The sequence below is a fragment of the Pseudopipra pipra genome, chromosome 1 (genome assembly GCF_036250125.1).
Source record: "Pseudopipra pipra isolate bDixPip1 chromosome 1, bDixPip1.hap1, whole genome shotgun sequence".
Classification (NCBI taxonomy): domain Eukaryota; kingdom Metazoa; phylum Chordata; class Aves; order Passeriformes; family Pipridae; genus Pseudopipra; species Pseudopipra pipra.
Genome location: NC_087549.1, coordinates 43,943,633 through 43,953,969, shown reverse-complemented (window position 1 = coordinate 43,953,969; position 10,337 = coordinate 43,943,633). Strand labels below are relative to the sequence as shown.

General features: G+C 44.2%; 1 long non-coding RNA gene across 1 annotated transcript; it reads right to left on the bottom strand.

Moving 5' to 3' along the window:
• Nucleotides 1-1,076: 1,076 nt before the first annotated feature.
• Nucleotides 1,077-6,655, bottom strand: LOC135413983 (uncharacterized). Its single transcript, XR_010430530.1, has 3 exons — nucleotides 6,445-6,655; nucleotides 1,762-1,902; nucleotides 1,077-1,337 (listed from the first exon to the last, which is right to left on the bottom strand). It is a non-coding gene; the product is annotated as an uncharacterized LOC135413983 (long non-coding RNA).
• Between the last annotated feature and the right edge of the window lie 3,682 nt (nucleotides 6,656-10,337).

Genomic DNA, 10,337 nt, shown 5'->3' with positions numbered 1-10,337 from the left:
TGGTTGTTAAATCATTATTAAAGCAGGTTGAAAATTCATTTGCAGTCTCTTCTAATACTACCAGTGTCACAAATGACATCACTTTTTAACAAGATGGATGCTTCCAATGCTGGGCTCAGAAATGCCAGGTGGAATTAGCAACTTCAAAAAACCCCCACATTTCACTGTTTATTCATGGTGACAAGTGCTGCTTGCACTGTACTTCCGTGTTCCTGGCCTCCATAATGTGGCAGCAGGTTTCTTTTTACTCACCAGTGCAGGGCAGTTCCAAAGAGGCAAGGCATAAGAAAGCTTGGCAGAGCACAGCCTGGTGAAGCATGCGGGGGGCTGAATTCCACCCTCCCCATTGCTCCAGTCCAGTGAACTGTGTCCTTCTGAATGCTCCCTATGCTGTGGCCATCGGAATTACAATAAAAATATTTGCAAAGTATTCTTGAGTTGTCTGAAGAAAGGGACTTCATGCAGAGAAGGTGTCGGGCATAAACCTTAAAGCCTTTGAAAAATATTAGGGGGGGCAGATGTGCACATTCAAAAGCATCTCTTCTGCTGCTAAGAAAGTAACAACAAATAGACACAAGGTTTGCATGGAAGATGATTTGCTGAAATGGGATCAGACGGTTATATGACCCTTTCAGACACTGGAATGAAGTGGTGAGCTGTTAATTCCCCAGCTCTCATGTGCTACCACTGAAGTTGCCATGTTTTTGTTATGGGCAAAGTGATCACTTTGGAAAATAATTCTGAGTGTTTTAAAATCCTTAACCTCTTTCCAAAGAACAAAGTTGTCAGCACTGCACTGTCTGTTTCATTTTTAGCATTATTATTGTTTTTCATCACAATAAGTAAGTTGGCCACGGCTATAAAGAAGGCAACATTCCTCTCAAGCCCTGCCTGGCACTATGCTTGTTTTGTACTCCCTGCTCCATAGGTAACCAGCAAGAGGTGCAGGCAATGTGTTCTGTCAACTGATGAGCATAAGGGATATGTAATTCCAGTTTCTTGCCCTTGAGCAAACAAGTGGAGAGGGACAGGGAGGACCCTCTTAGGAACCAGTGAAAAGTGTAGAACACCACACACACATAAGATACTCTTATTTGGTGTAAAGCACAATGACATTCTGAAGAATACTAATTCATGTGAAACAGAAAAGGATCCTTTGGGAATTATTCTGCGTTCAGGACTCCAGTCATCTTTCCAAGCTGCCTGTTGGGCTGACTCTTCCTAACCAGCACTGCCCTTAAAATGCCTTCCAACATGCTTTCAGCAGGAAAAGTGTTTGTAGGACATGGCAACCAGCTGTTAGGCAGACATCTGTACCACAGACTCCCGCGCTGCCCCTGAAATGAACAAGATTTTATAGGTCTACCTTAAAGTAATCTTTTCTTCTTCCTTTGACCCTTAGATTTTATTGTCCTTGGAAGTAACTGCAACTCTGTTTAGTGTTCTGTAGTTTATCTAAGGTCTTAGGTGAAGAATTGTAGAAAAATGCAATGAAAATATTAAATAATATAAATAAGAACAGAAGCCAGATGAATGCAAGCGAAGTGCATTTAAAAGGGACTTTTTCTCATGGCTGAGGACAAAGAGTTGTGAGATGATGCCTTGGAGCATGTATTGTTGCTCTTTATGTGTTGCAGTGGGAAATCAAATTTACCAGAACAGTAGGAAGGGTGGAAACAGTGAAACCCCAAGCAACATTAGTATATACAACTGAGCCACAGCACCCAAGAGAACAGAATCTGGGTCACAGCCTTGTCTTACCTTGCAACATGATGAAATGGCCTCCGAGGAGCACAACCAATGACCAAAATGCAAGGAGAGAGGTGTTTGGATACTCAAAAGCGTCAGGAACAGGACTGCAGTTTCTCTCTATAAAGGGAATTTAAAACCTAAAGCAAATTCCTAAAAGAGGAAAACTGTGTCAGGAAGGAAACATCCAGACCCCTTCTGCTATTTTTCTCTTTCTTCTCACTGTTTTTTGGCTTTTCAGTGTGTCTTGCACCAGCTAAGAAGCTGTATGCCTTATCATACTTGTCTGTGTGTAAAAGGTTTTTGCCAAACCGTGAGCTGAGACACAGAGGCTGTATTTAGTCTGCCTTTAATGGTTATGTTTAATTCAGTTTGCTTTTCAGAATCAAGAGCCATAAGGCGGTTGTGTCCACGCAGCATTTAAAGACTGAGCTAACATGGTGAGTATGACACAACAAAATTTTAAAGGTGCTAAATGTCTGCACCTGCCTTAAACTTTCAGAGGAACTAGAAAGGCTCAGCACATCTGAAAGAAGAAAGATGTTGCTGCTGTAATAATGTCTCTGAAAGACACAGGTTAATAACTCTAAGTAATTTTTTCCTCATTAACACTTTCCTCCCTTACCAGTGCAGGGAACCCCTCAACTTCCCCCTTGCAGCCAGCACTCCTCTTTACCCCAGACAAAGCCAACAACAAAGTAACAAAGCCTGTAATCCTTTATGTATATTGCCAAATAAGGTCAAAGCTTACCTATTCCTTCAGTTCAGCTTTACAGATATTTTGGTTATCAACACTGAAACATCAGGTTTGCACAAGGCTTTCTGCTTCCCACAGTTTACCTGTTTTGTACAAGTCATCCTTTGCCTCTGTTATCTCTTGACCTCAGGGTGACACAGTTCACAAACTGCTCCTACTGCAGTACAGGAGAGGCTCTGTGATTTTCCAGCACAGTTTCCAGATGAAGCTACTACCAGAGCTCCACCTCCATCTCTAGCAAGATGTTTGGGACAGCAGAGGAGTCTTTCATCAACGTGCCTGGGCTGCTGCCATCTCTTTGTACTTCCCCATCATAGAGACCTGCTCTTCCAGGCCCATACAGGGACTAGCTCCACCTTTTTACCCTTTCTGATTCTCCTAAAATCCACTTCTTTCCTTGTGTTTTTTTTCTGCTGTTGTCATTACAAAAAGTTCTCATGTGCCTTATGACTCCACAACATATTTTGCTTTGCCCCTCTCCTGCCTCCCTCTGTATCTTGACCTCACGTAGGACATCATTGTACCTGTCACCTTCTGTTTCTCCCTGTGGAGACACCTTCAGCTCTCCTCGCTTAGACATCTCCACTCTCTCTTTTACGACTGCATCTTAAGGTCCCATTTTCTTCTAGTCCTTTTTGACATGCTTCTTCCCAGGGGAAATGTCAGTGCTTTTCTACCACTTATGTATTCCTTCCACCTTGATGCCTGCCAGCTCACTCAGCTCTGGCTACCCACTCCCTGCTCTTGCATATCCTCTGCTTCTCTCATGGGTTTTTTCAGTTATGGTAGTGATATAAGTGCACTGTAGACTGAACCCTCAACACAGTTAGAACCTTTAACAGAAGGATCCTGTTACCTTCCTTTCTGCTATCTTGTCCTTGACTTGGGCTGTGGCTGCCTTTATGTCCCTAGACCACCACCTGCGCTGTTAATGCACAGTCAGAGGGTTACATGGCACTTAAGTTTTGCACTTAAACTTTACCCAGCTTTGTATCACACCTAAACTATCCAATGGAAACTGAGAGACCTGGACATCACGTATGTAATGGCAAAGATGAACCTGGAAGACAGCTGTGATTTTGGTTCAAACTTCCACTAAGGAATTCTGGCTGAATTTTGACATTGCCCTCATCAGGTGTGCCTGGAAAACTCTGCGAGGAGAACTTGAAAGAAACTCATGTCTTGTTCAGTTTGTCACACAGAGCATGGTCAGCTTTGCAGGGTCTCCACTGACCCTCCAGATTGGCCTTAGGCAATACTTCCAGTTCAGTTTCCCTCTTCTCTGCCAGCCTAGTCCTCAAAGAAGGAATCAACGGCTTTGTTTTGCCCTGACAGCAGTGCTGGAAAGGGTTAATTCTGCACTGTTTGTGATAGGGAGAATTCTGTGTAAACACTGCTGACATTTCATCACTGGGATTTGTCACAAGCCAAAATAAGATCACATTCACCAGTTTAAAGGCCTTGAAGAAGTGTCACTGGCATCTCTGTGCTTTGGGCTGCATTAGTTTCTCTGCTACAGATCTTGTTTTCACAGATTAAGGACATCCACAGAAAGTTCTGCATGCACGGCTGAAGCTATTTAAGATCTGTGTTTTAGAGGAAATATGAGGAGAGACTAGAAGAATGCAAAGCAACACATGAAAGAGAATAACAACAGTCAAAAAGAATACATTGATTAAAGTACTCCCCTAGGAAAAGGAGTGTCCTTCCTCAGGCTTAGATGGGAACTCAGAAAAACCTATCACCGAAGACAAACTGAGGCTTTTTGGTCTCTTATCCCCTTTTGCATCACTGTACCCAGACAGAAGTCAAGGATTTAGGGGGGGGTGAATGAAACAAAATGCATCTTTCCAATGCATTTCGATACCTGGATTTCCAAACAAAAATCTTGTCTGGAAGGGAAAAGCCCCAGGCTGTGTTACGACTCTCTGGACACTCCCTCTAACTTCTACTGTGTGACTAAACCGAGATGAGGACAACTGTGCACCAGCTTCTCTTATGAGCTACTGGGGAGAGGGGCCGTAAACTGAGGGCAAACCTTGCCCTAATAATTTTAATGTGTGACATTTAAAGCACAATATAAATTTAAAGCAAACAATATGAGCTAACACAATACAATATAATCTATGATTTGTAAGAGCTGTTGTTAGTTACTCTTTAATGCAAGTACTGTAAAATGACAGCCAGCCCAGTATAAGTTAATGCCAAAAGATGGGTTTGTGCTCTGAGCTCTGCTATGCCTGAGCCAAGCTTCTGGGTAGGAAAAGCATAAAAACTACAAGTATCCAAGAATAAGTAACGCTTGTAAGTTTTCGGCAAGGAGATAATGAGACAAGTTCACCAGTTGGCTCAGCCTTACTGATCCAGACACAGCGATGACTCCTGGCAGGCACAAGGATGATACATAAAAAGCAGGTCATAACTTTTAAGATAATAGATCAGAAAAATGGGATTAAAGGGGGGAAAAGTCTGAGGTTTGGGTATTCAACCATCTTCCCCAAAACAATATAGGCTCTCCTGAGCCACAGGGAGGACTTAGCTCCCATTCTGAGTGCCTCCAGGCTTCCTCTTGCAGGCAGTACCACTGCAGGGGAAGGAGAGCTTATTCTGAGAAGTCATTAAGGTTTTTTCTTCCTCTGATGGACCACCACTTGATCTTTGCTTTTGGAAATGAAACCTGGGCCTGTAATCCTCACAAGGCAAGAGTCACAGGCTGTGGTGATCTATATAGGTGCCTATAAGTTGTTAAAATGAAATATTTAAGTCTATATTCTGCTTAAATAGCCCCAGAAGGGAGATACATCAGGATTGGACACTTCTAGCTCCACAGGGAGAAATTTTGTCTTGGTACCCAAAGTGGACCAGTCCTGTAACACCCTAAAACTGCAACCCTACTCTACATAAAGCTGTATGAGGCAGTCCATGACCACATGGGTAGATGGAGGAGCTAAGTATGGGGCTAGGAAGGCTAGGAAGCAGCAGCATATACTGCATGGCTGTTGGTGGAAGTGGCAGATCTATCCAAACACCACATAGGTGAGACCCACCTGCAAGGGTGTGCAGAGCCATGCTGGCCACGGTGGGGTGCACATCCAAAGTGGGGGCTAGAGGATGAGTCAAGAAGCTGCACATCTCCCTTGCACCCTTCTTGGCTGTCTGCAATGAACGAATGCTTCCTTGGTATCCAAGCTTTCATGCACAGTGCATCCCTAGCCTGTAGATCCTACTGTAGACATACTGCCTACACACTGCATGTAACCCCAGCACTAGAGGTGCAGCACACACTCTTTGTCAGGGAAGGAGTTCACCATCTTCTACAAAGAGTGAGACAGGGGATAACACTGTGCCCAGAAGTCACATGTGCTTTGTGAAAGCAGCAGAGTCTTCACGCAGCTGCAACATCACATCACTTAGCAAGGAAGAATTCAGAGGAGAGGATTCTGTGGGAAGGAAGAGGTCTATGGAGGCCTGGGCTGGAAAGTACAAGGCAGGAGTTTGGAGAATTTAGTCTTTCAAAGAGCCAGTTCAGGGTTTAGGACATTGAAACGATCGTAGAGTCATAGAACCATTAAGGCTGGAAAAGATTTACAAGATCAAGTCCAACCTTTGACCGAACACGACCGTGCCAACTAAACATAGCACTAAGTGCCATGTCCAGTCATTTCTTGAACGCTTCCAGGGATGGTGACTCCACCAACCTTCCTAGGCAGCTCCTTCCAATGCTTAACCACTCTTTCCTGATGTTCAACCTGAACCTCCCCTGGCACAGCATGTGGCCATTTCCTCTCATCCAGTCAGTAGTTGCCTAGGAGAAGAGAATGATCCCTGTCTTGCTACAACCTCCTTTCAGGTAGTACAGTGCTATCTGCCTTTCCTGAGCGTCCTCGTCCCCAGACTGAACAACCCCAGCTGCCTCAGCCACTCCTCATAGCACTTACTCTCTAGGCCCTTTGCCAGCTTCATTGCCCTTCTCTGGTCATGCTCCAGCACCTCAGTGTCATTCTGGTAGTGAGGGCCCAGAACTGGACACAGCCCCGAAGGTGCAACCTCACCAGTGGTGAGGTGTGGCCTCACCAGTGCTTCTGTCACATCTTCTGGATGAGGAGAGAAGACAGAGCCATTCTTATCTAGCCTATGAGTTCAAACTTGCCCCACAGTGGCAGACACTAATTGCTATTTCTGCATGATGGGTGTTTGTAACACTGCATGGTGGGCTCAGGCCAGCTTGAATGGCCAGAAATCTGCAGCAACACAAAACTGTCAACAAAACTCCTGGAGGCTGGCAGAGTCCTTGCTAAGATGCTGGGAGGAGACATGCCCTGGGGTCTCACTCAGCCTTCCAAGGTGGATATGAGAGGTCCTTGAAGGGCTTTTCTGTGGCTCACGTTGCACTCACAGCAGCCAGAGAGGCATATCCCTGTACAAAGTGGGTTGAGATGTTCTCCCTACCATCAATTTGGTAAATTCCACCAGTACAACAACCAAGCAGTGCCCCACTCTCTAGGAACATACCCACATTTTAACAGCTAAAGGGGCACCTCCTTCATGGATCTCAATGGCACTCAGAAACTGAAATGGTGACGGTGTGAGAGGGGAGGAAGCCACTCTGCAGAAATTAAGTACTTGGCTGACATGGCTCCTGGGGCACATCTTCTAGGCAGATGAATAGGAAAACATGATCCAATCTTTAAGATGATTACACTGGTCAGGTAGGAAAACAGGAGCTGCTTTTCCCCCTCACACCAACCTATGGCTGACAAAATTATGGCTTAAAATGATGTTCCTAGTCAGCCTTATAATTTGGGTAGAAAGAATGAGTGTTAGTTAATTTTTATTCTTGCTTTTTACTGGGATATAGAAACAAAGAGGACACAATAGGCTACTGTGAGATGTCACCCTTTAAATTCAGATGGCTTTGTCCTTAAACAGTAAAGATTTTTTTTATCACTACTGACACCTCAATATATAGCAAAGGACACCCTGAAATGGTCATTGCTATTTCAAATGAATGGGCATCAGTACACCACATTGTCAAAAGGAATTATGCACAAAACCAGGGCATTTGAAAGCTGAACTTCCAGACAGTTATGGGATTTTATGCAGCTGAGAAACTGGTAGCAGTATGAAATAACTCCATGTGGTGTTTTACATGTTTGAATTACACATACAACAAGAACCTTCCATTGTTCACCCTGCTAGTGTAAGTATATAATTTTCCTGCTGTCTTTTCCCTCCTTTTGTTCTTTTCAGCTATTTTGTGATTAACACTGTCTGGGGAAGAATTTCAGTATTTTCTCTGGTTTAGCAGGATGTGAGTGAGGTGGTGCTGCTACATGAATCTTTTAAAAGCAGCCTAAGAAATATTTAAGACCTTAGTCTAGGAGGAACAGCTCTCCCAGGCATAATTTTTGGTGCTGGTTGCAGCAGGGAGCGTATGCTGTGAGGAAAGTATTATTTTTCTAAATGGAAGGTGTCAGATGGTCACGCAATGTGACTGCATGTTCGAGATCACTGCCTCCCATCTGCAATTTGTGACGTGTGAAAGATTCTGCCCAAATGTGCTCACCAACTGGAAACCCTCGGCACTTTTTTTTTCTTATCAGGAGAGACCAAGATAACCAATGGTTTTACAGATCAGGGATCCTATCAAATTAATATCATTCTAGGATAAAATCTGCTTTAAATACAACCACTAAACTCCAGCAAAGTTAACTAGTACATACAAGTTCATTCAACTGATTAAAAATCCCTACTAGTAAAACAAGAAAATATACATGGAATTTTTTCAAGGAAAGTATTCTGCTCCTATCTTTTAGCCAAAGGTTTAGTATAAAACATGAGAGTCTTTTCCAACACTAATTAATGCCACCTAATTATAAGACTTACTAGGCTCAAGCCAGGCATTAATATACTGTGAATAGTTTCTCCTTGTCCAGCTTCCCGCTGGATCACACAAGATGATTGCTTTTTGCCTCTCTCTATCAGTTAAATGGATGCCACTGTGGCTAGGGCAGAGGCTTAACAAAGATTATTTGCCTTCAGAAGAGAATATGCAGCCTACCAAGAGGAGAAGGTGCTCTAGGACAGGGTGTTTGGCAATGTCTCTCCTGCCCTCTGTCCGGTGAGGACAGCACATCCAGAGGGTTATGAGCCAGCAAGTCAAAACACAGCTGTAATGATGGTGGTGGGCAGGGGATGGCTGCACCTGGACTCCAGGGTGCCTGCTGCAAGGTTCAAGGACTGCATGGAGCAGCATAGTCAGGATAGCCTGCTGTCAATTGTCCCAGTTGAGACAGGACAGAAAATGGTTCTGTCAGGCTACACCAGCATCCCGTCTGGCCAATGTACAGCAACAAACCTGTATGATCCTTGCCTACCACAGAGTTATGGTGTGGCTTACCCAAAGTTAACAAATCCCAGAGTACCCCAAACAAGAGTACTTGGTGAATTCAGAGGATGGATATAAACCTCTCCCAGCCACTGGAGCATCCTCCAGTGTTTTATAGTCTGATGAGACAGCTACCAGAGGAGAACTACTCTCATGTAAATTACTATTTTTGATGATAAGTAAGTTCTCTGCATTTTATTTCCCTTCTTGGTTCACCCAGGAGGTAGTAGAGCAGGTATTTCTGCCAACTCCCTGAAAAAGAGCAGATGTGCTCATGACTCAGCACTGGGCGCCTGTCTGAGGAGGGGCTGCTGACCAAGGCTGTGTGATGAAGAGGGCCATTACAGATGTGGCTGCAGCCATTTGCATGCAGCAGAGCTCTCTGTAACCTAAATGTTGTACACGCACAGTGGAACAGGAGAGGGAGATACTTGTACAAATTGATTAAAACCTTTCCAGGAAGATAGGAACTTGCCCACATGCCAAGGACCTTGTTATCGCAACTGTTATTGGTAGGGGGGTTAATTAGATTACAGGTACCTCAATTGTCTCCCATTACCACACAGACGGACTTCAGGGAACTGTTCTTTCTCTCAGTAAAAAAAGTGCAGGTGAAAAGCATTTGAGTAATAGCCCTTCATTTACTAAATTGTTATAGCAAAGGTGATGACAAACCTGGTCTGCATTGCCTCTCGAGTGGGCCATCACGCCAGCCTGGAGAACAGGGGAAATTTTGTCTCTTTTCATAGATGTCCCCACTAGGAGAAATACCAAATACTAGTTACAAGTGCAGGCATCTTTATTTAAGGACTGGAGCGGAATGACTCCTGGGTCAGGAAGCTCCTCCTCATGGGAAGCCATGCCACATATACCCACTGAGCTCTACTTGGTCTTGCTTAGCCCAGTTTAGCAGGAAGGCAGGGAGCTTTCTTCACGTGTTTCAGAGCCACCTTCTAGTTGACTAGAAGCCCTCCTAAACAGCGCATACTCATGTGTGCTTCTGCCTATACTGTCCTTTAGACTCTTCTCCATCCCTATGCTTATCTTTTTTCTTGTCTTATGGATGCACACGGCCAGAGGAAAATACCTCTTCAGAGCCTTTAACACAAAATGCATACCCTCTGGTCTCATATACAAAAGGATATTCACTTCCCTGACAAGCCTCCCAGCCCTTCTCTGCACCTGTCCAGACCATGCTCCTTTTCTTACCTTTTAATCACCTATTTCAGATGATGCTTTTTCCTTGTGCAGTGTATGAGTAATTTCCCTGTTCATGCCACAGCTGTGTGATCTGATACAGTCCAGGTTGAATGGCTTCAGCATGTTGTTTTCTCTTAGTTACCCTTTGATATACTAGTACAGGTTCTTCTTTTCCCAAGTGTCATGGTTCAACGCCAGTTGGCAACTAAGCAGTTAGGGTAAGCAATACTTACCAGCAACTGA